Source organism: Tinamus guttatus, unplaced genomic scaffold (genome assembly GCF_059628265.1).
Source record: "Tinamus guttatus ecotype Peru unplaced genomic scaffold, ASM5962826v1 Tinamus_guttatus_pri_ptg000498l, whole genome shotgun sequence".
NCBI classification, from domain to species: Eukaryota; Metazoa; Chordata; class Aves; order Tinamiformes; family Tinamidae; genus Tinamus; species Tinamus guttatus.
This window is the reverse complement of record NW_028289032.1, coordinates 208,193-232,142: the sequence shown is the minus strand read 5'-3', so window position 1 is coordinate 232,142 and position 23,950 is coordinate 208,193. Positions and strand designations below refer to the sequence as shown.

Below are 23,950 nucleotides of genomic sequence, written 5' to 3'. Positions count from 1 at the left end.
TATGAGGAGAGGCTGAGGGAGCTGGGCCTGTTCAGCCTGGAGAAGAGAAGGCTGAGAGGGGATCTGATCAGTGTCCACAAGTACCTCAAGTGAGGGAGTGCAGAGGATGGTGCTGGTCTCTTTTCAGTGGTGGCCACTGACAGAACTAGAGGTAATGGCCACAAACTGAAGCACCAAAAGTTCCACAGGAACTTAAGGAAAAAATTTTTAACAGTGAGGGTGACAGAGCTCTGGACCAGGCTGCCCAGAGAGGTTGTGGAGTCTCCTTCTCTGGAGATCTTCAAAACCCGCTTGGATGCAGTCCTGTGCCACATGCTTTAGGTGACCCTGCGTCTGCAGGGGGGTTGGACTAGATGATCTCTAGAGGTCCCTTCCAACCCTAAGCATTCTATGATTCTACGATTCTATGATTACAGCATTTTAAGTTTTTTTTCATAAATGTGTCATTAGATATTATTTAATAATGAAGGTGGTCTTCTTAAGCACAGAAGTTTTTGGCTGCCAAAATGCCCTCTGGGTAGATTCAGAAATCTGTGTATCCATGTATGTGTATGCATATGTGTACGTATACATATATATATATATATATATGAAATCTTGTGCATGGAAGTAAGAAAGAATTTTTTTCTATATGCTTGTGTTTGTGTATACTGTTTCAATAAATTCACGTATATATGCAATATGCTCTGCATTTCTGACCAGTCTTCCAAATAGCTCTATATTGAAGTGACTGATTGAATCTCTTCCTTTCAGTCACACCTTTCACTGTGAATAAACTCACCTCTTCAGATCCTTCTAGTTTTCCATCATGTAAAGTTTCTGTATCAGGAAGAGGAAAAAAATTGCAAAACATAATACACTTTAAAATTTTTCCTCTTCTTGCTGCAGCTAATTCAAAAATTGGTGACACACACTCTGAGTATAGGATGAAAACTAAATGCACACCCTAATGGGGTAGGCGATGGCCTGCCATGCCACTCGCAGCAGCCTAACTCCATAGCCTGTGAATTGTGCCCTAAGCCTAAAGAGGCGAGATGGGAAAACAAGAGAATTTCTGAAGACCCACATAGTCAAGGTGCAGCTGTCCCAGCTAGAATGGGAGGCACATTGGGAGCCCAACTCAAATGCCTCTATGTAAACACATGCAGCATGGGGAATAAACAAGGGGAACTGGAGATGCGTGTGCGATTGCAGGGCCATGATCTCATTGCAATTACTGAGACATGGTGGGACAGCTCTCATGGCTGGAACGTGGCCATGGATGGCTTTAGGCTTTTCAGGAAGGACAGGCCAGGAAGGCGAGGTGGTGGAGTTGCTCTTTACGAGAGAGAACAACTGGAATGCATGGAGCTCTGCCTAGGGGAGGACGAAGTGCGGGTCGAGAGCCTGTGGGTGAGGATTAAAGGGCAGGCCAACAAGGGTGACACGGTCGTGGGAGTTTACTACAGGCCTCCTGACAAGGGAGAGGAAGTGGATGAGGCCTTCTACAGGCAGCTGCAGGAAGCCTCACAATCACAGGCCCTGGTCCTTATGGGGGACTTCAACCACCCTGATGTCTGCTGGGATAATCACACAGCTAGGAGCAGACAGTCCAGGAGGTTCCTGCAGAACATTGCAGATAACTTCTTGATGCAGGTGGTTGATGAGCCAACAAGGCAAAGGGCGCTGCTAGACCTGATACTAACCAACAGAGATGGTCTAGTGGGAAATGTGAAGGTTGGGGGGCAGTCTTGGCTGCAGTGACCATGAGATGATGGAATTCACAATCCTGTGAGAAGGAAGCTGGACAAGAAGTAGGATTGCAACCCTGAACTTCCAGAGATCTAACTTTGACCACTTCAGGGAGCTCCTTGGAGGAATCCCCTGGGCAAGGGTCCTTGAAGGAAAGGGGTTCCAGGAGAGGTGGCTACTATTCAAGCACCACTTTCTCCAAGCTCAGGATTGGTGCAGTCTTACAAGAAGACTTGTGTGGTTGGGCAAGGAGCTGTTGAGTAAACTCAATGAGAAAAAGAGCACATACACAATGTGGAAGAAGGGCCAGACCACATGGGACGAATATAGGAACATTGCCAGAGAATGCAGCGATGCAACGAGGACGAGGCCAAGGCCTGTCTGGAATTAGAGTTAGCAAGAGATGTCAGGGGAAACAGGAAAGGCTTCTATGTACTAAGGCCCATGTACTGAGCCTGGAGACAAGAGAGAGAACCAAGAGAGAGGAGGACTCTCCGATGGTTGAGGAGACTTGGGTTAGGGATTATTTAGGCAAACTGGACACCCATAAATCTATGGGACCATATGGGATGCACCCAAGAGTGCTGAGGGAACTGGCGGGGGTTATTGCTCAGCCACTCTCCAACATCTTTGAGAGATCATGGAGAGCGGGGGAGGTACCGGAGTCAACATCATTCAGTCAACATCATTCCAGTCTTCAAAAAGGGCAAGAGGGAGGAGCCGGGAAACTACAGGCTGGTCAGCCTCACCTGGAAAGGTGATGGAGCAGCTCATCCTAGAGACCATTTCTAGGTATGTAAAAAAAAAAAGAAGGTGATCAGGAGTAGTCAGCATGGATCACCAAGAGGAAGTCATATCTGACGAACCTGATAGTCTTCTACGATGAGGTGACCGGCTGGATGCATGATTTGAGAGCTGTGGATGTTGTCTACCTTGACTTCAGCAAGGCTTTCGACACAGTCTCCCCATAACGTCCTCATAGGAAAGCTCAGGAAGTGTGGACACTGAGGTGGATTGAGAGCTGGCTGGATGGCAGAGCCCAGAGGGTGGTGATAAATGGGGCTGAGTCTAGTTGAAGGCCTGTGGCCAGTGCTGTCCTGCAGGGCTCAGTACAGGGCCCAGTGCTGTTCAACTTGTTCATCAATGACTTGGACGAGGGCACAGAGGGCACCCTCAGCAAGTATGCAGATGACACCAAACTGGGTGGAGTGGCTGACACTCCCGAGGGCTGTGCTGCCATTCAGAGAGACCTAGACAGGATGGAGAATTGGGCAGAGAGGAACCTCATGAGGCTCAACAAGAACAAGTGCAGGGTCCTGCACCTGGGGAGGAGTAACCCCAGGCACCAGTACAGACTAGGGCTTGACCTGCTGGAAAGCAGCTCTGTGGAGAGGGATTCGGGAGTCCTGGTTGACAACAAGTTAACCATGAGGCAGCAATGTGCCCTTGTGGCCAAGAAGGCCAATGCGATCCTGGCCTGCATGAGGAGGAGCATTGCCAGCACGTTGAAGGAGGTGATCCTCCCCCTCTACTCAGCTCTGGTGAGGCTGCACATGGAGTATTGGGTGCAGTTCTGGGCTCCCCAGTACAAGAAAGGCATTGAGCTTCGAGAGAGGGTGCAGCATAGAGCAACAAAGCTGATTAAGGGACTGGAGCATCTATCTTATGAGGAAAGACTGAGCGAGCTGGGCCTGTTTAGCCTGGAGAAAAGAATGCTGAGAGGAGATTTGATCAACATATTCAAGTACCTGAGAGGTGACTGTAGGGAGGATGGGGCCAGGTCCTTCTCCGTGGTGGATGGTGACAGGACGAGAGGTAATGGGTTTAAGTTGAAACCCAGGCAGTTCCATCTCCATATGGGGAAGAACTTTCCTGTGAGGGTGGCAGCGCACTGGAACAGGCTGCCCAGAGAGGTTGTGGAGTCTCCTTCTCTAGAGATCTTCAAAACCCGCCTAGATGTGACCCTGTGCCACGTGCTCTAGGTGTCCCTGTTTGAGCAGCAGGGTTAGACTAGATGATCTCTAGAGGTCCATTCCATCCTTAACCATTCTGTCATTCCGTGATTCTGTGATTCTGTGATCAGGTCAGGTTGGCAGATTGGTGCCTCCCTTCCCTGCAGGAGAGTCTCCAAGAACTATCATCTTTTTCTTCTTTGTGTGGTCTCTTGGTTGAGGCCTAGTTGGCTCTGACACCTTCCCTGAATGGGAATCTTCCTCACCTGTTCCCAGAGAAGTGTACCTGTTCTGTAACTGTGGAACCAGAGATGAAGAAGGAGCCTTAGATGTGTTGCCAGTAGTGACAAGTTTCCAGACTGCCCCATCTTAAGAGTTTCCACCCACCGCTTCTTTGAGGGTACTCTCTGGCTGTCCCTCTTTCCTCGCAACATAGGGTTTGGATTCTTGGCTTTGTAGGGTCTGTGCAAATACCCCTTAAACCTGCTCCTCCTCCCTGATGGTGTGCAATCTGCTCATCTCCTTCTACAGCTCCTTCACCTGCTAATTCAGTGCCTCAACCAGAGCACACCTCCCATGAATAAGGACATTGCTGTCTCCAGCCCCAGGAGGAGACCCCAGGCACTCCCTGCAGGCAGACACACAAAAATCACAGAACAGTGGAGGTTGGAAGATCATCTCCTTTAGAGATCATCTGGTCTAGCTCCCAAGCAGGGTCACCAGCAATGCTGGAAGAGGAACCATTAGGCTGGAGAGAAGTTACCATGGAAGTTCTTGAAAGATTGGTGTTGGGATGAATCATAATATATTAATGATATTCATTTAAAAATTAGGACCATTGTTATCAGTAGCATAAAGTTTTAAAAGTATCAATATCAAGGGATGATTGGGATGTTATTCATGGAGGACTGAATGCAATTGAGGTCTGAAGTGAAAGAGCTGGCATAAAATTAAATAGTTCAGAATGTATTATAATGTGCTTATGGACTAAAAATAGGAAACTTCTCTGAGCTGGGAGATCATCACTTGGAAATGACAGAAAAAGAAAGACCTGGGCAAAGCGATTGATTAAAGGATAATCATGAGCCATCAAAATTGTCCATCTGCAAAAAAAAAGATGAGCATGACCCTAGGTTATACCGTTTGTAGTGTTGCCAGTGAAGATAAGGAAATACTAATGTAATTATATATGGCACTGTTGAAGCTTTTGGATTCCTACATGTAGTGCTTGAATGCTTTCTTGCTCAAGAAAGATGATATTGGAACACATATAAATAAATGCTAGAATGATAAGTAATATGAAAGAGTCTTGAAAGAGGAAATGGGTTGTCTTGTTTAGTATAACACAGCACAATCTGAGAACAGATACAATTGCTCTTGAGAAATTCATTTAAGAAGGGAGGCTTAAACACAAGGGAGATTGTAGATGAATTCAACTACCAGACAGTGTTGGCACAAGAAAAAGTGGGTGTAACTAGTCATGAATAAATTTAGGTTGATAACTGGTAAAGATTCTGAAACATCTTTCCAGGTGAAGTAGTGGAGCAGAAATGCCTAACTAGTTTTGATCTTATTACTACTGATAGAGCAGTTATTTCTATTACAAGCAAGTGCACAATGTTACCATTACAATTTCAAAGTCAAGACCACAAGAGTTAAAGATATCTGTGCAACTATAATCTTGCCTCCTTTCACATATACATACAATGGGTTGTTGTAGACAAGTTTCATGTTATTATTCTTTGTTTGGACCTGGTCCATTATAAGGAAAACCAGTCTTTATTGTGGAGCCTCGCGTAGCAGAAGCTTACTTAGTTTCCTTTACTGGTATGGCTTCTGCCCAGTTTGACCAGCATGAGAAGTTAAGAGCTATTTGAGTGTACCTGCTGAGAACATAAGTGTTAGATTTTAGCTGTTAATCTCATTTTAACATGCACAGAATTAGACTTTTTTTCCCCAGCAATCTTATAACTGGGCTAAATTCAATCAAGGAAGGGGACAAGAAACACTTTTGTAAAGTAAAGTCCACATGCCACAGGGAAAAACTGCTCAAATCACATCATTGTTTAAAACAAATCAGGCGGTTTACTGATGTAATGCAATTAACTGGAAATCAGTGAACTCTACATTCAGGATCCATATCAGCAATAAAACAGAAAAATCACAATAATAGTTACTCACAAAATGGTAATAAAAATGTACATAGTTCTAAAACTCTTCTGTAACTAATCTGAAGCTAATCCCCCCCCCTCCCATATAACCCCCACAGGACGGATGGGTTACAGGCACACCCCTCGTGGGAGCTGCGGATACTCCAGCTATAGGTACACCCATGCTGATCTGCTAGTTCTGCTAAGACTAGTTCCCATGAACTACAGAACCCAGAGACAAGAGAGAAAACCGGGAGAGGGGAAGACTTTCTGCTGGTCGACGAGGATTGGGTTAGAGATTGTTTAGGCAAACTGGACACCCATAAATCTATGGGCCCAGATGGGATGCACCCAAGAGTGCTGAGGGAACTGGCGGGGGTTATTGCTCAGCCACTCCCCATCATCTTCGAGAGGTCATGGAGAGCAGGGGAGGTACTGGAGGCCTGGAAGAAAGCCAGTGTCACTCCAGTCTTCAAAAAGGGCAAGAAGGAGGACCCTGGAAACTACAGGCCAATCAGCTTCACCTCTGTCCCTGGAAAGGTGATGGAGCAGCTCATCCTAGAGACCATCTCTAGGTATGTCAAGGAAAAGAAGGTGATCAGGAGTAGTCAGCACGGATTCACCAAGGGAAAGTCGTGTTTGACCAACCTGATGGCCTTCTACGATGAGGTGTCTGGCTGAATGGTTGAGGGGAGAGCTGTGGATGTTGTCTACCTTGACTTCAGCAAGGCTTTCGGCACCATCTCCCATAACATCCTCTTGGGGAAGCTCAGGAAGTGTGGGTTAGATGAGTGGACGGTGGGGTGGATTGAGAACTGCCTGAATGGCAGAGCTCAGAAGGTCGTGATAAATGGGGCCAGGGGTCCCCGGGCCCAGGGTAAAACAAGATCCATAAATATTCATGGCCACCTATGCACCCCCAAGGGGTGGGTGCCTACTTGGTGCACCCATTACTGCCAGCCCACTAGCTGGAGGCAGACTACTCGCAGCATTCTACAGGGAGGAGGCTGCTCTGCCAGGTCTTGGCGGAGGCTGTGATGTCAATGCCAGCAGGGCCACTTCTGGCTGTACCAAACCCAGTTTCCGTCTACCAAAAAAGGGTTCTCCTCCCCCGTTTCAAATTTCCCTGCTGCTGCTATTCTTTTCAAGCTGACTCCCTTGTTTCAAAAGTCTCTTGCCAATTAATTCCCAGGTTACTGTTTAGTCCGTCTGATGGTCATCTTTCTCTTTAACCTGATCATTTTAGGGCAAAAGCCCTCTCAGTCAGTTACAGGTGTCCCATGCACATGCACATTCCCATTTTATCATGTCGTTTTGCCAAGCGGGGGGCCATGTGAATATTCCAAAATGCTCCACCCCTTGGCTGTTACCATCTTGCAGCGTTGTTTCAATTGTTCAAAGAAGGTTACATGATTCCATCCAGTTGTGGTGTCAAATCATTCAGCAATACATATCCCCCGCCATGAAGCCAAACAGTATCACCCAGGAGGTGGCCATTTTGATGTCTCTCATACCTGCAAAAACAGAAACAAAACCTGACTCCTGGTTTCCACTAGTAACTGTTACTATGATATCTTTTAGCTACCCATTTTAAAAGTCTTTTAGTTACAGCTTTTAGATACACCATGAGATGGACCTTGCAGACCCTGGGATATCATTTGGGTCTGAACAAATGCAGTCTAAATCCTCATGCTTGTTTGATTCCCAGATGACTCTGTACTATGTTTCCAGTTCACAATCCTCACTCCGAATTGCTATCAAATCTTCCAAGTCCTGTTTCCCTTCATTCTTCTTCCTCTGAATGTTCTGCCTTTTGTGCAGCCATCACCACCATTGCTTGGACTAGCTTCTGAGCCTGCTGAGCATTCTTAGCTTCAACACTCCGAGCAGCCTGTTGCAAACACATCACCCCTTCTTTATAATCAGCTACTCATTCCTTCAGTGCCTGAATCTCATCCTTCTGCCTCATATGTGCCTCACTCCCTTCTCAAAGTGCCATCACTAATAGCAAACAGAAATAGCTACACCACTCACCTGTTTTTCTCATACCATTTCTTGCTTTAGCTAGGACAGTTTTTCCCCTTCCTCTTGATAAAATGCTGTATTTTTCATCAAAGTACAGAAGCACTAGAACAGTTGTAAAAATATTTTTTTTTTAGCTCCACAAGTTTTTTTCTGCTAGCTTTGAGGTTTAGAAGTTTAATTGTTTGAATTCCAAAACAAATCACCCTAAAGCAGGTATCAGACATAAAAAAAACCCCACACTTGTCTAGATAATTAACTTCCCAAAGTTAAATAAAAAATAAACCATTAGGAAGCTGTATTTATTAGCCCCTCTGATGATAATGCTTTTTCTCGCTGCAGTTCTTACTGTTGGCCCTACTGTGAATTTCTAACACCATATTATGAGTGAGATATTTTTTCATTAATCTTTTGGTATTTATAAATCTTTGTGTCACAGTTTATATTTTCCCTCCTTGCAAATTAGATTTAAATTCAAGCGGGGAAAAACTAGGGGATATTGCTGACATTTTTTGGCATATGCGTCATCATTGCAGACCCCATTTGCAATAAGGCTAAACTGTTTTGCTTTGGAATTTTGTTGCAATTATTTCTATACTTAAGAAACTAATATCTGCATGTGAGAAAAGGGACCCTTGTATGTGTTACCTTAGTATGCACTTGTGGTATAAGAAAACTGTTTAGGGGAAAGATTGTTGAAATGCTAGAGTCTAGCACTTCCATCTCTTCTTTCCAGTTCTGATCCTCATTGTTAACCCTTCTTTCTTTCATTCACTCTGAAATTGAGACTGCCCATGTGGAAAGGTAATGTAAAGATTAATTTGTAATGCTTTTCGTACATCTTTGGAAACCGAAGTTGGTCTACATGTCCAGTGTAAATATTTTACCTGTTTGAAAGTAGGAACAATTTTACTGGAAATAAACACATATTTTTACTGAGATTTTAATTCATATGCCAATTAAGATCATGCTGAGCCCCAGTTTCTCTGTTTCCATCATGTACATTCATGCAGACTTACAAAAATCACAAGAACGATTGAGGTTGGAAGGGACACCTGGAGATCATCTAGTCAAACGCCCCCACACAAGCAGGGTCACCTAGAGCACGTTGCACAGGATCACTCCAGGCAGCTTTTGAATATCACCAGGGAAGGAGACTCCACAACCTCTCAGGGCAACCTGTGGCAGTGCTCTGTCACCCTCACAGTCAAGATGTTTTTCTTCATATACAGGCAGAACTTCCAGTGTTTCAGTTTGTGTCCGTTGTTTCTTGTCCTATTGCTGGCCACCACTGAAAAGAGTCTGGCCCCATCCTCGTGACAGCCTCCCTTAAGATATTTGCACACACTGATAAGATCCCCTCTCTGCCTTCCCTTCTCCAGGCTAAACAGCCCCAGCTCTCAGCCTCTCTGGGCAGTCGTTCCAGTCCCCTGATCATCTTTGTAGCTCTACACTGGACTCTAATAGTAGTTCCATGTCCTTCTTGCACTGGGGAGCCCAGAACTGGACACAGTACTCCAGGTGTGGCCTCACCAGGGCTGAGTAGAGGGGGAGGATCTCCTCCCTCATCCTGCTGTCAACTCTCTTCCTAATATACTGCAGGATGCGATTGGCCTTCTTGGCCACAAGGCCACATTGTTGGCTCATGATCACCTTGTAGTCTACCAGGGCTCCCAGGTCCTTTTCCACATAGCTGCTTTCCAGTAGGTCAACCCCAGCCTGTACTGGTACATAGTGCAGTAGCGCAGGACCCTGCACTTGCCTTTCTTGAATATTGCAAGGTTCCTACTGCCCATTTCTCCAGCCTGTCCGGGTTTCTCTGAATGGCAGCACAGCCCTCTGGTGTCTCAACCACTCCTCCCAGTTTTGTATCATCAGCAAACTTGCTGAGGGTGCACTCTGTCCCTTCATCCAGGTGACTGAGGAATAAGTGGAACAAGACTATATCCGGTACTGACCCCTGGGGGACACTGCTAGCTACAGGCTTCCAACTATACTGCACCAATGATCACAATCCTCTGAGCTCTGCCATCCAGCCAGTTCTCAATACACCTCACTGTCCAGTCATGCATCCAGAACTCCCTGAGCTTACCTATGAGGATGTCATGGGAGACAGACTCCAAAACTGTCCTCTTCCTCCTTTGAGTGCTCTCCCTTATTTTTAAATTTAAGAGTGAAATAATTCATTTGTGTAGAACCCTCAGAACTTACTTTCTCTCTTTCTTGATTTGAATTGAAAAAAAAAATACATTTTATCAAATATTTCTCCATTTTCCCTACAACTTCACTATACTCTCCTCCCTTGGATTGGAGTTTTTCTTTAATGCCTAGGTACCATTTTGCTGCACTTGCTTATCTGTATTAACTTTGACTCACAACATTTGACTCCTACCATAACAGCTCTGTTATGTGATGTGCTTCTTTTATCCACCTACGCAGATCATGAGAGTAATGAGTGCAGGCTGATACCTGTATATTTCATAAAGCTTTGTCTTCTTAGTAGGTGATTGTTTGCCATGTTTAATAAAGATGATGAGAAAGTTGGAGAATGGGGTCATTGTGTCCTGCCCATGTTTCCTGCTTGGGATGGAGGCTTCCTGTCGACGCGGGGGTCTCTGACACCACGGACACGATTAATGTGATCAAGCAGTGCCAGTTTATTCAGGGTTCCAAGTGCGCTTATATGCAAGGCTTCCCCGAACACGCGAGCGCTTCTTTGCAATGATTGGTTAAGACCTCGCGTCTACACGTCTGACTATGCAGTGTGATAGGCTAACTAGCAGTGTCCACGTGTCCTTACATTTAACGACCATCCCCCTCTTCCTGTTTGTCTCAACTCTTTGACTCCTTATCTGATTGTCCGCCGAATTCCTTATCTTTTAGTCAGCAGTCCTTTCATCCTTTCAGCTAGGTCTGGCGCCCATCTGCCCTTTCATCTAGGTCTGGCGCCCTTCTGCCCTTTCATCTAGGTCTGGCTTGCTCACAGCATGACCACTGGCCTTCAGAAATCCCACAATTCCCCCTTCTTGTTTTTGAGTGAGCCAGAATTCTTGATGGTTCACCCAAAATATGTCTTTGATCACCTTGTCCACCATCTGTCTCAGGCAGGGAACGACAACCAAAATGCACAAGAAAATTAGCAGAATCATCAAACCCGTTTTGATCAGTGATTGTAGCCAACCCGCAATGCCCCAACCTTTGAACCAGTTGTCCAGCCATGACCCTCATCCTCTGTAACTTTATGCAAAATCCTTGCGTGATCCCAAATGTCTTGGACATCCGTAAGTATTTTGCCGGACTGATCAATATAGCTGCAACATGTTTCATTTATCAGGGTACATACTCCTCCAGCCTGTGCAGTTAGGATATCAAGGGCCCTTCGGTTTTGTAAGACTATTTTTCTCAGGGAATCCACCTCTGTTTGCAATCCAAGAATTGCTTCTGCTGTTCTGTTAGCGATGATTTCCATTTCACCTGAAATATTTAGAATCGCCCTCTCTAATTGAACAATACCAAGGGTTGGCAAAAGTGCCCTAACAAAGCTATGGAATCCGGTATTGTATCTTATTAGAGGATTATTAATCTCTCGTTTGGTTCTAGACTTTCCCCAAAGGCCCCTTACTATTCCCCTCATGTCTGAATGGTTAAATACTGTAAGCAGTGGGGCTAACACTCCCAGAGTGCATTCTCCTGACCAGTTGCCTGGGAGCTGTTTTCGGGCAACTTGGTCTCCGCACAGCCACCAATGTCCCCCTGGCAAGTTGCAGGTTGCTCTTATTCTTAGATATGTATTCGTGGTGGCTCTTCCCCATAAATAGTCAGCCCAGTGTCGGTCTCCTACTCCCACAGAATAGCTGCTTGCAGAATTTGCATCCCCGCTATGGTTCAATGTAAGCTTTATGGTCGTCCAATGGCCTGTTTTGTTTTGAAAGGTGCCTAGATTCGGGCCTGATAAGTTATAATCTATATAGGGCAACGTGTTATTAACCAATTGAAGTGTAAAGGGCGTTCCTTCCATTGCAACATTTTCCTGTGTACACTGGTATGACGTATTGAGTAGGCTATACGGATTCAGGTCTGTCCAGTTGCTTAGAGGAATACCTAACACCGGTGCGTCAAATCGATCTGCTGTCCCACAAAGCCAACACCTCTTGATTTGGGTATAATTAACAATTCGTCTAAGAAGCATAACATATCCATTAGCACTAAAAGCAGCATTGACCCCTATAATAGCGTTAAAAGCAATACTACCTCCTAAAAGCTACAATATACAGCTAATAACAACGGCAACACTTCTTCCTCCCATGTTGTTGTTCTGCAGTCTCGCATTTTCCACAGCTAGGGTACCGGTTGCTTGCCTGCTACGTCTGATGTATGCGAGTTTGCTTCCAGCCAAGGTCTCACCCATTTCGCTGGCACCCATGTGGTTCCAGTATCTGTAACGACACAAGCATACCCTTTCCCCCAGGTTATCAAGTCCAAAGGTCCCGTCCATTTTCCCGTGTTCCAGTCTCTCAACATCACCTTACACGGACCCGATTTACTTCTGTCATGACCACTGGCCTTCAGAAATCCCACAGCTTCCCTTATTTTTGATCATTAAAGCTAAAATGTTTAAATTAGTCCTTGTGCCATCCTAGTTTTTACACATTAGTTCAGGGGAGAAAACTGAATGAATTTGATTTCATTTGGACCGCTTCAATGGTTTTCTCAAGTCAACAGTTTTTACCTGTGTACGGATAATTTTGCAAGCAACTTGCCTTTTAAAGAATTAGTTTACTTCTGTAGGATATATGCTGTGCAAACAAAATTATTAAAAACTCACTATTAAGTTTGCAAAGTCAAGCAGGCAGAAGGTAAGTTATAACAAAATTAATGTGTAAACCTAATATTCCCTCAGCCACGTGCATTACAGTGCAGCCTGCAATGACATGACAGAGTACTGGTTTGTCTATTTTTCCCTACAGGATCTTTGCCTCATAACTTGAACAAGATGAACAATGATCATTTAGTGAGCAGATATTTCTTATTTTGCTTTATGGTAATTTTTAGAACAATAGGCAATGGTCACAAACTGAAACACCAGAAGTTCCACCTGAATTTGAGGAAGAACGTCTTGACTGTGAGGGTGACAGAGCACTGGCGCAGGTTGCCCAGAGAGGTTGTAGAGTCTCCTTCTGTGGAGATGCTCAAAAACACACCTGGATGCAACCCTGTGCATCCAGGGTGCATCCTGTGGAGACTCGAGACTGAGAGCCCTCTCCCATCTTCTGGGGTGAGTGATGATTGCACAGTTGTCCATCAGAGCTAGCTAAAAACCCCACGCTCTAGTAGAGAATTTCCTGTACTGACATCCGAAACCTGCTTTGTAAATGTTGCATTTGAATAAATCATACTGTTTGTGAACTCGACTACTTGTTTGGGGGGAGGCGATCGGATCTACAGTTGACAGACTGTTCGTGAATCCGATACTGCCAGAGTCGAGCTTATAGGTGATCACACTATTTGGGAACTCGATTCGCTCCTAGGAAGGCAATCGGATCTACGGTCCACAGACTGTTTGTGAATCCAATACTGATCTGATATCTCCTTTCCCCCCCCCAACACCGCTACCATTACGGCTTTCAAACATTTCACAAATGTCATGAAAGGGAATTAGTAAATAACATATTACCTTTCTTATGGCTGTCTTGATTTGCCAATTTTGTTCTTTTTTTTTTTTTTTTAACAAAATCCATAGGATAGCTGGTAAAGAATTCCTGTCTTTTCTTGTCTCTTACCTTTAGGACCAATCAGAAGCAAGTGGAAGTGATGACAAGTAATCCACAGAGTTTATTTTCTTGGATGAACTGACCCCATCCCCTTCCCTTCTCTCTTTTCTCATTTTACAACCATTGATTTCATTTTGTCAAATGAGTTGTTTCTATATTTTCATCCTCTATAAACTAGCTTTAGGATAGTGCCAGACAAACACGATTTCATGGTGTAAAAGAAGAACAAAAGTAACATACCATGACCAAATGGGCCTCAAATATTTTTAAAAAACTTCTCAAAACCACCACCATCACCCCAAAAAAAAACTTTTGATGGAAAAATGTGCATTGATAGTATATTGGGTTGGCTTTCACTTTGTAATGGTTTTATCGTGCCTAGTTTTATCATTTGATGTTTTCAATGTCATCATAAAAAAAAAATCTTTTGTAGCAATAATTAACAGGAGAAGCCATTATTTTTCATTAGGCAGTTTTCAAGGTTTTTATGTCTTCTCTCTTTTTTTTTACACTGTGGTACATATATGTAGCTTTGTTTAATAGCTTATAAATGTACAGTAGTTAGCTTTTATCCCACCTTGTCCCACTATGTTTTTTCACTTTATGCTAGATGATTTTCAGAAAAAAAAATCTTTTTCAATTGTATCAAAATTATGTCTACTGTAAATTGCTATTTTTTCTCTTCTTGATTTAAAAACTACGGTTTGAAAAAATGATTTTGAATGTTGCAATCTATGTAGTATAATGAATGACTTCTTTCATCAAATTGATCTTCTACGTTATCAATGTGGATTATCGCCTTTTCCCTAAAGTGTACTTTTGTACTTTTTGTTCTTTTTTAAAGTGTACTTTTTGAACAATAGGCAATGGTCACAAACTGAAACACCAGAAGTTCCACCTGAATTTGAGGAAGAACGTCTTGACTGTGAGGGTGACAGAGCACAGGCGCAGGTTGCCCAGAGAGGTTGTAGAGTCTCCTTCTGTGGAGATGCTCAAAAACCCACCTGGATGCAACCCTGTGCAACGTGCTCTAGGGAACCCTGCTTGGGCAGGGGGATTGGACTAGATGATCTCCAAAGATCCCTTCCCACCTCAATCATTCTGTGATTCTGTAATTCCTTAATGTGTCCTCATGCCTTACTTATTGTGTCAAACCCTATTAGAAGATTTATAGAATTATAAATTTTCTCATGGGCTTCTTTATGGTGCTTATGGTATCTAAATGCTTTGCAAACATCTAATTGTCTTTTACAGCACCTCAGCATTATTTTAATTTTATGTATGACAAATAGAGGTTTAAATTTTAAGATACCATTCAGACACCAGTTATCTGATTTTTCAGAGTATTTAGTGTTTTATATGTTCAGGAACAGCTTTCATCGATGTCTGTTGCAGCTGTGAATGCTCTACACTTTTGTTTATTTAAGAAAAAAGAAAGAAAAACAATCCCTAATCTCAAATTTGACCTTCAGAAGAGGAGGAATACATACTTAATAATCAACTGTGTAGTGATATTCTTTTCATGTAGCTTTTGTTTGTTACTTCCCATTTCCCTTTGAAAAAACAAACTGAAACAAAAACAAATCCTGTCATGTGGCATCACATTGTTACTTACATAGTCTATTAATATGACTGGAGTCTTTAAATCCACAGTGCAAACCTCTCTGACTCAGGAAGTATAGAAGTAGTAAATTGGCCTCTCCTGTGTCAATCATTACTAGAGGGGAATGAGAGATGGAGTGTCTTGACAATTTCATAAATATTTGCTGATGGGAGAGGAATAGTGAGAATTGGGATTAGGATTATCAGCCTATTTTATGATTTGTTTTGTTGCATTATCTAGGTGCTTCCCAAATTAATTTGATCTGTTTGGTGAGTTGCTAGTAAACTTCCTGGAGTTTGACTGTTTCTATCATGTGTGGTGCAGAACAGGGTGATCTGGCTATGGCAGCTCTAAGGGATGAATCTAGATTCAGAACACTTCCCTTTCCCCTTCCCTGGTGGATATACATAGCCAGGCTTCTCCACTCACCCTGCAGCAGCAGTTGCCAAAAGTATATTTCTGCACCTTCAATAACCTAACAGGTATTTGGCTACTATGATTGGGATATTGGTTTGACCAAACTGAATAGGAAGATATACTTGGAATATTTGTATTATTGTCCTTCTCTCTCATGCAATATATGTAAGAGGAAGAAGTGTCCCAGAACTAAACCAAGAACAATAAGAAATCTTGGATCACGTGAGCAAGATCTCAACATGAAAGAAGAAAACTATCCAAATCGTGAGACTTGTCTTACACATTAAGAGATCCCTATCAAGAAGGCATACATTCACAAAACATACAGATGTCCCATGCATCTTCTCCTCCTCCTTCATGATAGAATTGCCTAAATTAACCTTTGACTCAGCATTGAGTGCACAGTGAGGTGGATTAGGAACTGGCTGGATGGCAGAGCTCAGAGGGTGGTGATAAATGGGGCCGAGTTTGGTTGGAGGCCTGTAGCTAGTGGTGTCCCCCAGGGGTCAGTCCTCGGTCCAGTCCTGTTCAATTTATTCATCAATGACCTGGATGAAGGCACAGAGTGCTCCCTCAGCAACTTTGCTGATGATACCAAACTGGGAGGAGTAGCCGATACCCCTGAGGGCTGCGCTGCCATCCAGAGGGACCTGGACAGACTGGACAACTGGGCAGTGAAAAACCTCATGCAATTCAACAAGGCCAAGTGCAAGGTTCTGCACCTGGGGAGGAATAACCCCAGACACCAGTCTTCAAGGGCTGGCCTTAGTAAAGAATGAAGCAAAGGCAGCATTCAGTATCACTGTCTTTTCTGTGTCTTTTGTAACCAGAGCGCTCACCCCATTCAGCAGCAGGCCCACATTTTCCCTTGTCTTCCTTTTGCTACTGATGTATTTGTAGAATACAAATTTTATTGTCCTTAACTTCCCTTGCCAGATTTAATTCCAAATGGGCCTTAGCCTTCCTTGTCACATCCCTGCATTCCCTGACAACATTCCTATATTCCTCCCAAGGAACCTGTCCTTTTTTTTCCACATTCTGTATACTGCCTTCTTCTGTTTGAGTTTTGCCAGGAGCTCCTTACTCATGTATGCAGGTTTTCTGCCCCCTCTGCCTGACTTCTTACTCATAGGGATGCATTGTTCTTGAGCTTGAAGTGATGCTTGAATACTACCCAGTTCTCTTGGACCCCCCTTCCTTCTAGTGCCCTAACCCATAGAATTCCTCCAAGTAGGTCCCTGAAGAGGCCAAAGTTTGCTCTCTTGAATTCCAGGGTTGTGATCATACTTATTGCCTTGCTTCCTCCTCGGGTGGTCCTCAACTCCACCATCTCATGGTGACTACAGCCAAGGCTACCCCCAGCCTTCACATCTCCAACCAGTCCTTCTTTATTTGCTATTACAAGTTCCAGCAGCACACCTCCTTGTCGACTCCTCCACCACCTGTGTCAAAAAGTTGTCATCAATGCTCTGCAGGAACCTCCAGGCCAGTTTGTGCCTAGCTGTGTTGTCTTCCCAGCAGATATCAGGGTGGTTCAAGTCCCCCATGAGAACCAGGGCCTGTGATTGTGAGGCTACTTACACCTGTCTCTAGAAGATCTGATCAGGTGTTCTGTAGTAATCACCCACAACAGTGTCATCCATGTTAGCCTGGCCTTTAATCCTTATGAGCTCTTGACTCGCTCATTTTCCACTCCTAGGCAGAGACCATACATTCCAGCTGCTCTCTCACATAAAGAGCAACTCCATCACCTTACCTTCCTGGCCTGTCTTTCCTAAATGCATGTAGTCATCCATGATGGCATTCCAGTCATGCGATCTATCCCACCATGTCTCTGTAATTGCAATGACATAATGGCCCTGTGACTGCACACACATCTCCAATTCCTCCTGTTTATTCCCCATGCTACGTGCATTGGTGCACAGGCATTTCAGGGAGGTAATTGAGCATGCAGGTTTCCCAAGGGGTTGCAAGAGGACCCTCCATAGTCATGTTCCGTACACTCTTCCCTAGCTGCATATACCTGCTGGAGGCATTACAACTTGAGCCGCGGCAAACTGCACTCTCTGTAATTCTCCCCTACCCCCATATTGCCTAGTTTAAAGCCCTCCTAACCAGGCTGGTCAAGCTGTTGACAAAGACTCATGTGCCTCACTTACTGAGGTGGCTCCCATCTCTCCCCATTAGTTGTCAGGTGATGTATCCAGAGACTATATACACAAAGACCTAGTGTTAGACAAACCTTAAAATTTATCTTCCATTAGTAGAGCTGAAAATTTCACTACTAAGCACCATTCTCTCAATTACTTGTATTATGCACTCTGGTGAGCCCAAACCAACATATGGCACTTCAGGGCACAGCTATGTAGTATAGATTCAAAAAGTCCTACAACTTCTCTAAACTTTATATGGACCAGAACAAACTGATTTCAAAATTATGGAATCAAAACTAAATTCTCTGAATGATTCAACTCTATTTGTGACCAAAGGATTCTGAATACTTTGAAGAATCTGGACATTTCTGTTTTTTAAAAGCAGTAATAAGAACAGAGTGTTTTATATATATATATATACAGAATTGTCATAATTAGTCAAGCACTGAAAACACTGAGTAGGGAAGACACGTATGTTTAACATGAAGTTGTTCAGACCTGTGATCTCTCCAAATTGAATGTTTGAGCATTGTGACACAGCAACATAACATCTTTCTCCAGATCATTGATGCTCCGATATTTATGGTTACGAACTCTTTCCTGTTGCATGTAAGATTGGGAGAAGGATGGATAGGCAGGAGTGGGAAGAGAAAAAGAGAAATATTTGACAGGACAATCAGTTAATATTGCTCTTCAATACATTAAAAGCCTATGCTAGTCTAGAGATGATCCCTTCCAGCAAACTTTTTTTTTTTTTTTTTTTTTTTTTTTGGCAAGCACTGTATTGCTATTTTTTTGCTTGCAGATTCAGATTCAGGACTTGGTCCTTTACAAAAAGCACATTAATGCATCATCTTTGAAAGCATGATTTATATTGTACTGATGTGTTTGGCTTTAACTTAGTGTTAGTAGTGAAATACTGTAATATACATTAGGCAAAATTCATAACAAGGGGTTTATTAACATTTAAAATCTAAGTCAAAAACATAGGCAAATTTAATATCAACATGAACATAATTTTAATGCTAACTCAATATTCATATGTCTGTATAGTGAAAAGAAATGAAGAAATGCTCACTCCCCAAAATGGTTCTCACCTTTATTTTTTTGAAGTCCACTGGTTTCCTAATTAATTCATAATATTCTGGCAATTCTTTCCTAGATGGAAGCTGAATGAAGACTTCACTTAGTTGGTGCCCTGAACTGTTGAAAAAGCAAGCACATGGTATAAAGAATTATTAAATTACATTTCTCAGAAAAGAAATTGGATACAATCAAATAATAAAAAAATAGCCCTCAACCTGCTGGAGACGCTCTTCTTAACGCACCCCAGGATCCCATTGGCCTTCTTGGCCACGAGGGCACACTGCTGCCTCATGGTCAACTTGTCGTCCACCATGACACCCAGGTCTTTCTCCGCAGAGCTGCTCTCCAGAAGGTCGGTCCCCAGCCTGTACTGGTGTCTGGGGTTATTCCTCCCCAGGTGCAGAACCTTGCACTTGGCCTTGTTGAATTGCATGAGGTTTTTCACTGCCCAGTTGTCCAGTCTGTCCAGGTCCCTCTGGATGGCAGCGCAGCCCTCAGGGGTATCGGCTACTCCTCCCAGTTTGGTATCATCAGCAAACTTGCTGAGGGAGCACTCTGTGCCTTCATCCAGGTCATTGATGAATAAATTGAACAGGACTGGACCGAGGACTGACCCCTGGGGGACACCACTAGCTACAGGCCTCCAACCAAACTCGGCCCCATTTATCACCACCCTCTGAGCTCTGCCATCCAGCCAGTTCCTAATCCACCTCACTGTGCACTCAATGCTGAGTCAAAGGTTAATTTAGGCAATTCTATCATGAAGGAGGAGGAGAAGATGCATGGGACATCTGTATGTTTTGTGAATGTATGCCTTCTTGATAGGGATCTCTTAATGTGTAAGACAAGTCTCACGATTTGGATAGTTTTCTTCTTTCATGTTGAGATCTTGCTCACGTGATCCAAGATTTCTTATTGTTCTTGGTTTAGTTCTGGGACACTTCTTCCTCTTACATATATTGCATGAGAGAGAAGGACAATAATACAAATATTCCAAGTATATCTTCCTATTCAGTTTGGTCAAACCAATATCCCAATCATAGTAGCCAAATACCTGTTAGGTTATTGAAGGTGCAGAAATATACTTTTGGCAACTGCTGCTGCAGGGTGAGTGGAGAAGCCTGGCTATGTATATCCACCAGGGAAGGGGAAAGGGAAGTGTTCTGAATCTAGATTCATCCCTTAGAGCTGCCATAGCCAGATCACCCTGTTCTGCACCACACATGATAGAAACAGTCAAACTCCAGGAAGTTTACTAGCAACTCACCAAACAGATCAAATTAATTTGGGAAGCACCTAGATAATGCAACAAAACAAATCATAAAATAGGCTGATAATCCTAATCCCAATTCTCACTATTCCTCTCCCATCAGCAAATATTTATGAAATTGTCAAGACACTCCATCTCTCATTCCCCTCTAGTAATGATTGACACAGGAGAGGCCAATTTACTACTTCTATACTTCCTGAGTCAGAGAGGTTTGCACTGTGGATTTAAAGACTCCAGTCATATTAATAGACTATGTAAGTAACAATGTGATGCCACATGACAGGATTTGTTTTTGTTTCAGTTTGTTTTTTCAAAGGGAAATGGGAAGTAACAAACAAAAGCTACATGAAAAGAATATCACTACACAGTTGATTATTAAGTATGTATTCCTCCTCTTCTGAAGGTCAAATTTGAGATTAGGGATTGTTTTTCTTTCTTTTTTCTTAAATAAACAAAAGTGTAGAGCATTCACAGCTGCAACAGACATCGATGAAAGCTGTTCCTGAACATATAAAACACTAAATACTCTGAAAAATCAGATAACTGGTGTCTGAATGGTATCTTAAAATTTAAACCTCTATTTGTCATACATAAAATTAAAATAATGCTGAGGTGCTGTAAAAGACAATTAGATGTTTGCAAAGCATTTAGATACCATAAGCACCATAAAGAAGCCCATGAGAAAATTTATAATTCTATAAATCTTCTAATAGGGTTTGACACAATAAGTAAGGCATGAGGACACATTAAGGAATTACAGAATCACAGAATGATTGAGGTGGGAAGGGATCTTTGGAGATCATCTAGTCCAATCCCCCTGCCCAAGCAGGGTTCCCTAGAGCACGTTGCACAGGGTTGCATCCAGGTGGGTTTTTGAGCATCTCCACAGAAGGAGACTCTACAACCTCTCTGGGCAACCTGCGCCTGTGCTCTGTCACCCTCACAGTCAAGACGTTCTTCCTCAAATTCAGGTGGAACTTCTGGTGTTTCAGTTTGTGACCATTGCCTATTGTTCAAAAAGTACACTTTAAAAAAGAACAAAAAGTACAAAAGTACACTTTAGGGAAAAGGCGATAATCCACATTGATAACGTAGAAGATCAATTTGATGAAAGAAGTCATTCATTATACTACATAGATTGCAACATTCAAAATCATTTTTTCAAACCGTAGTTTTTAAATCAAGAAGAGAAAAAATAGCAATTTACAGTAGACATAATTTTGATACAATTGAAAAAGATTTTTTTTTCTGAAAATCATCTAGCATAAAGTGAAAAAACATAGTGGGACAAGGTGGGATAAAAGCTAACTACTGTACATTTATAAGCTATTAAACAAAGCTACATATATGTACCACAGTGTAAAAAAAAAGAGAGAAGACATAAAAACCTTGAAAACTGCCTAATGAAAAATAATGGCTTCTCCTGTTAATTATTGCTACAAAAGATTTTTTTTTTATGATGACATTGAAAACATCAAATGATAAAACTAGGCACGATAAAACCATTACAAAGTGAAAGCCAACCCAATATACTATCAATGCACATTTTTCCATCAAAAGTTTTTTTTTGGGGTGATGGTGGTGGTTTTGAGAAGTTTTTTAAAAATATTTGAGGCCCATTTGGTCATGGTATGTTACTTTTGTTCTTCTTTTACACCATGAAATCGTGTTTGTCTGGCACTATCCTAAAGCTAGTTTATAGAGGATGAAAATATAGAAACAACTCATTTGACAAAATGAAATCAATGGTTGTAAAATGAGAAAAGAGAGAAGGGAAGGGGATGGGGTCAGTTCATCCAAGAAAATAAACTCTGTGGATTACTTGTCATCACTTCCACTTGCTTCTGATTGGTCCTAAAGGTAAGAGACAAGAAAAGACAGGAATTCTTTACCAGCTATCCTATGGATTTTGTTAAAAAAAAAAAAAAAGAACAAAATTGGCAAATCAAGACAGCCATAAGAAAGGTAATATGTTATTTACTAATTCCCTTTCATGACATTTGTGAAATGTTTGAAAGCCGTAATGGTAGCGGTGTTGGGGGGGGGAAAGGAGATATCAGATCAGTATTGGATTCACAAACAGTCTGTGGACCGTAGATCCGATTGCCTTCCTAGGAGCGAATCGAGTTCCCAAATAGTGTGATCACCTATAAGCTCGACTCTGGCAGTATCGGATTCACGAACAGTCTGTCAACTGTAGATCCGATCGCCTCCCCCCAAACAAGTAGTCGAGTTCACAAACAGTATGATTTATTCAAATGCAACATTTACAAAGCAGGTTTCGGATGTCAGTACAGGAAATTCTCTACTAGAGCGTGGGGTTTTTAGCTAGCTCTGATGGACAACTGTGCAATCATCACTCACCCCAGAAGATGGGAGAGGGCTCTCAGTCTCGAGTCTCCACAGGATGCACCCTGGATGCACAGGGTTGCATCCAGGTGTGTTTTTGAGCATCTCCACAGAAGGAGACTCTACAACCTCTCTGGGCAACCTGCGCCAGTGCTCTGTCACCCTCACAGTCAAGACGTTCTTCCTCAAATTCAGGTGGAACTTCTGGTGTTTCAGTTTGTGACCATTGCCTATTGTTCTAAAAATTACCATAAAGCAAAATAAGAAATATCTGCTCACTAAATGATCATTGTTCATCTTGTTCAAGTTATGAGGCAAAGATCCTGTAGGGAAAAATAGACAAACCAGTACTCTGTCATGTCATTGCAGGCTGCACTGTAATGCACGTGGCTGAGGGAATATTAGGTTTACACATTAATTTTGTTATAACTTACCTTCTGCCTGCTTGACTTTGCAAACTTAATAGTGAGTTTTTAATAATTTTGTTTGCACAGCATATATCCTACAGAAGTAAACTAATTCTTTAAAAGGCAAGTTGCTTGCAAAATTATCCGTACACAGGTAAAAACTGTTGACTTGAGAAAACCATTGAAGCGGTCCAAATGAAATCAAATTCATTCAGTTTTCTCCCCTGAACTAATGTGTAAAAACTAGGATGGCACAAGGACTAATTTAAACATTTTAGCTTTAATGATCAAAAATAAGGGAAGCTGTGGGATTTCTGAAGGCCAGTGGTCATGACAGAAGTAAATCGGGTCCGTGTAAGGTGATGTTGAGAGACTGGAACACGGGAAAATGGACGGGACCTTTGGACTTGATAACCTGGGGGAAAGGGTATGCTTGTGTCGTTACAGATACTGGAACCACATGGGTGCCAGCGAAATGGGTGAGACCTTGGCTGGAAGCAAACTCGCATACATCAGACGTAGCAGGCAAGCAACCGGTACCCTAGCTGTGGAAAATGCGAGACTGCAGAACAACAACATGGGAGGAAGAAGTGTTGCCGTTGTTATTAGCTGTATATTGTAGCTTTTAGGAGGTAGTATTGCTTTTAACGCTATTATAGGGGTCAATGCTGCTTTTAGTGCTAATGGATATGTTATGCTTCTTAGACGAATTGTTAATTATACCCAAATCAAGAGGTGTTGGCTTTGTGGGACAGCAGATCGATTTGACGCACCGGTGTTAGGTATTCCTCTAAGCAACTGGACAGACCTGAATCCGTATAGCCTACTCAATACGTCATACCAGTGTACACAGGAAAATGTTGCAATGGAAGGAACGCCCTTTACACTTCAATTGGTTAATAACACGTTGCCCTATATAGATTATAACTTATCAGGCCCGAATCTAGGCACCTTTCAAAACAAAACAGGCCATTGGACGACCATAAAGCTTACATTGAACCATAGCGGGGATGCAAATTCTGCAAGCAGCTATTCTGTG

General features: G+C 42.8%; 1 long non-coding RNA gene across 1 annotated transcript in view; it reads right to left on the bottom strand.

The window, feature by feature from the left end:
- Positions 1-16,046: 16,046 nt before the first annotated feature.
- LOC148592855 (uncharacterized) overlaps positions 16,047-23,950 on the bottom strand; it is a 64,719-nt gene continuing 56,815 nt past the window's right edge. Inside the window, exon 7 of the long non-coding RNA XR_015913875.1 lies at positions 16,047-16,194. This is a non-coding gene — a long non-coding RNA (uncharacterized LOC148592855). The remainder of the gene's footprint in view (positions 16,195-23,950) is intronic.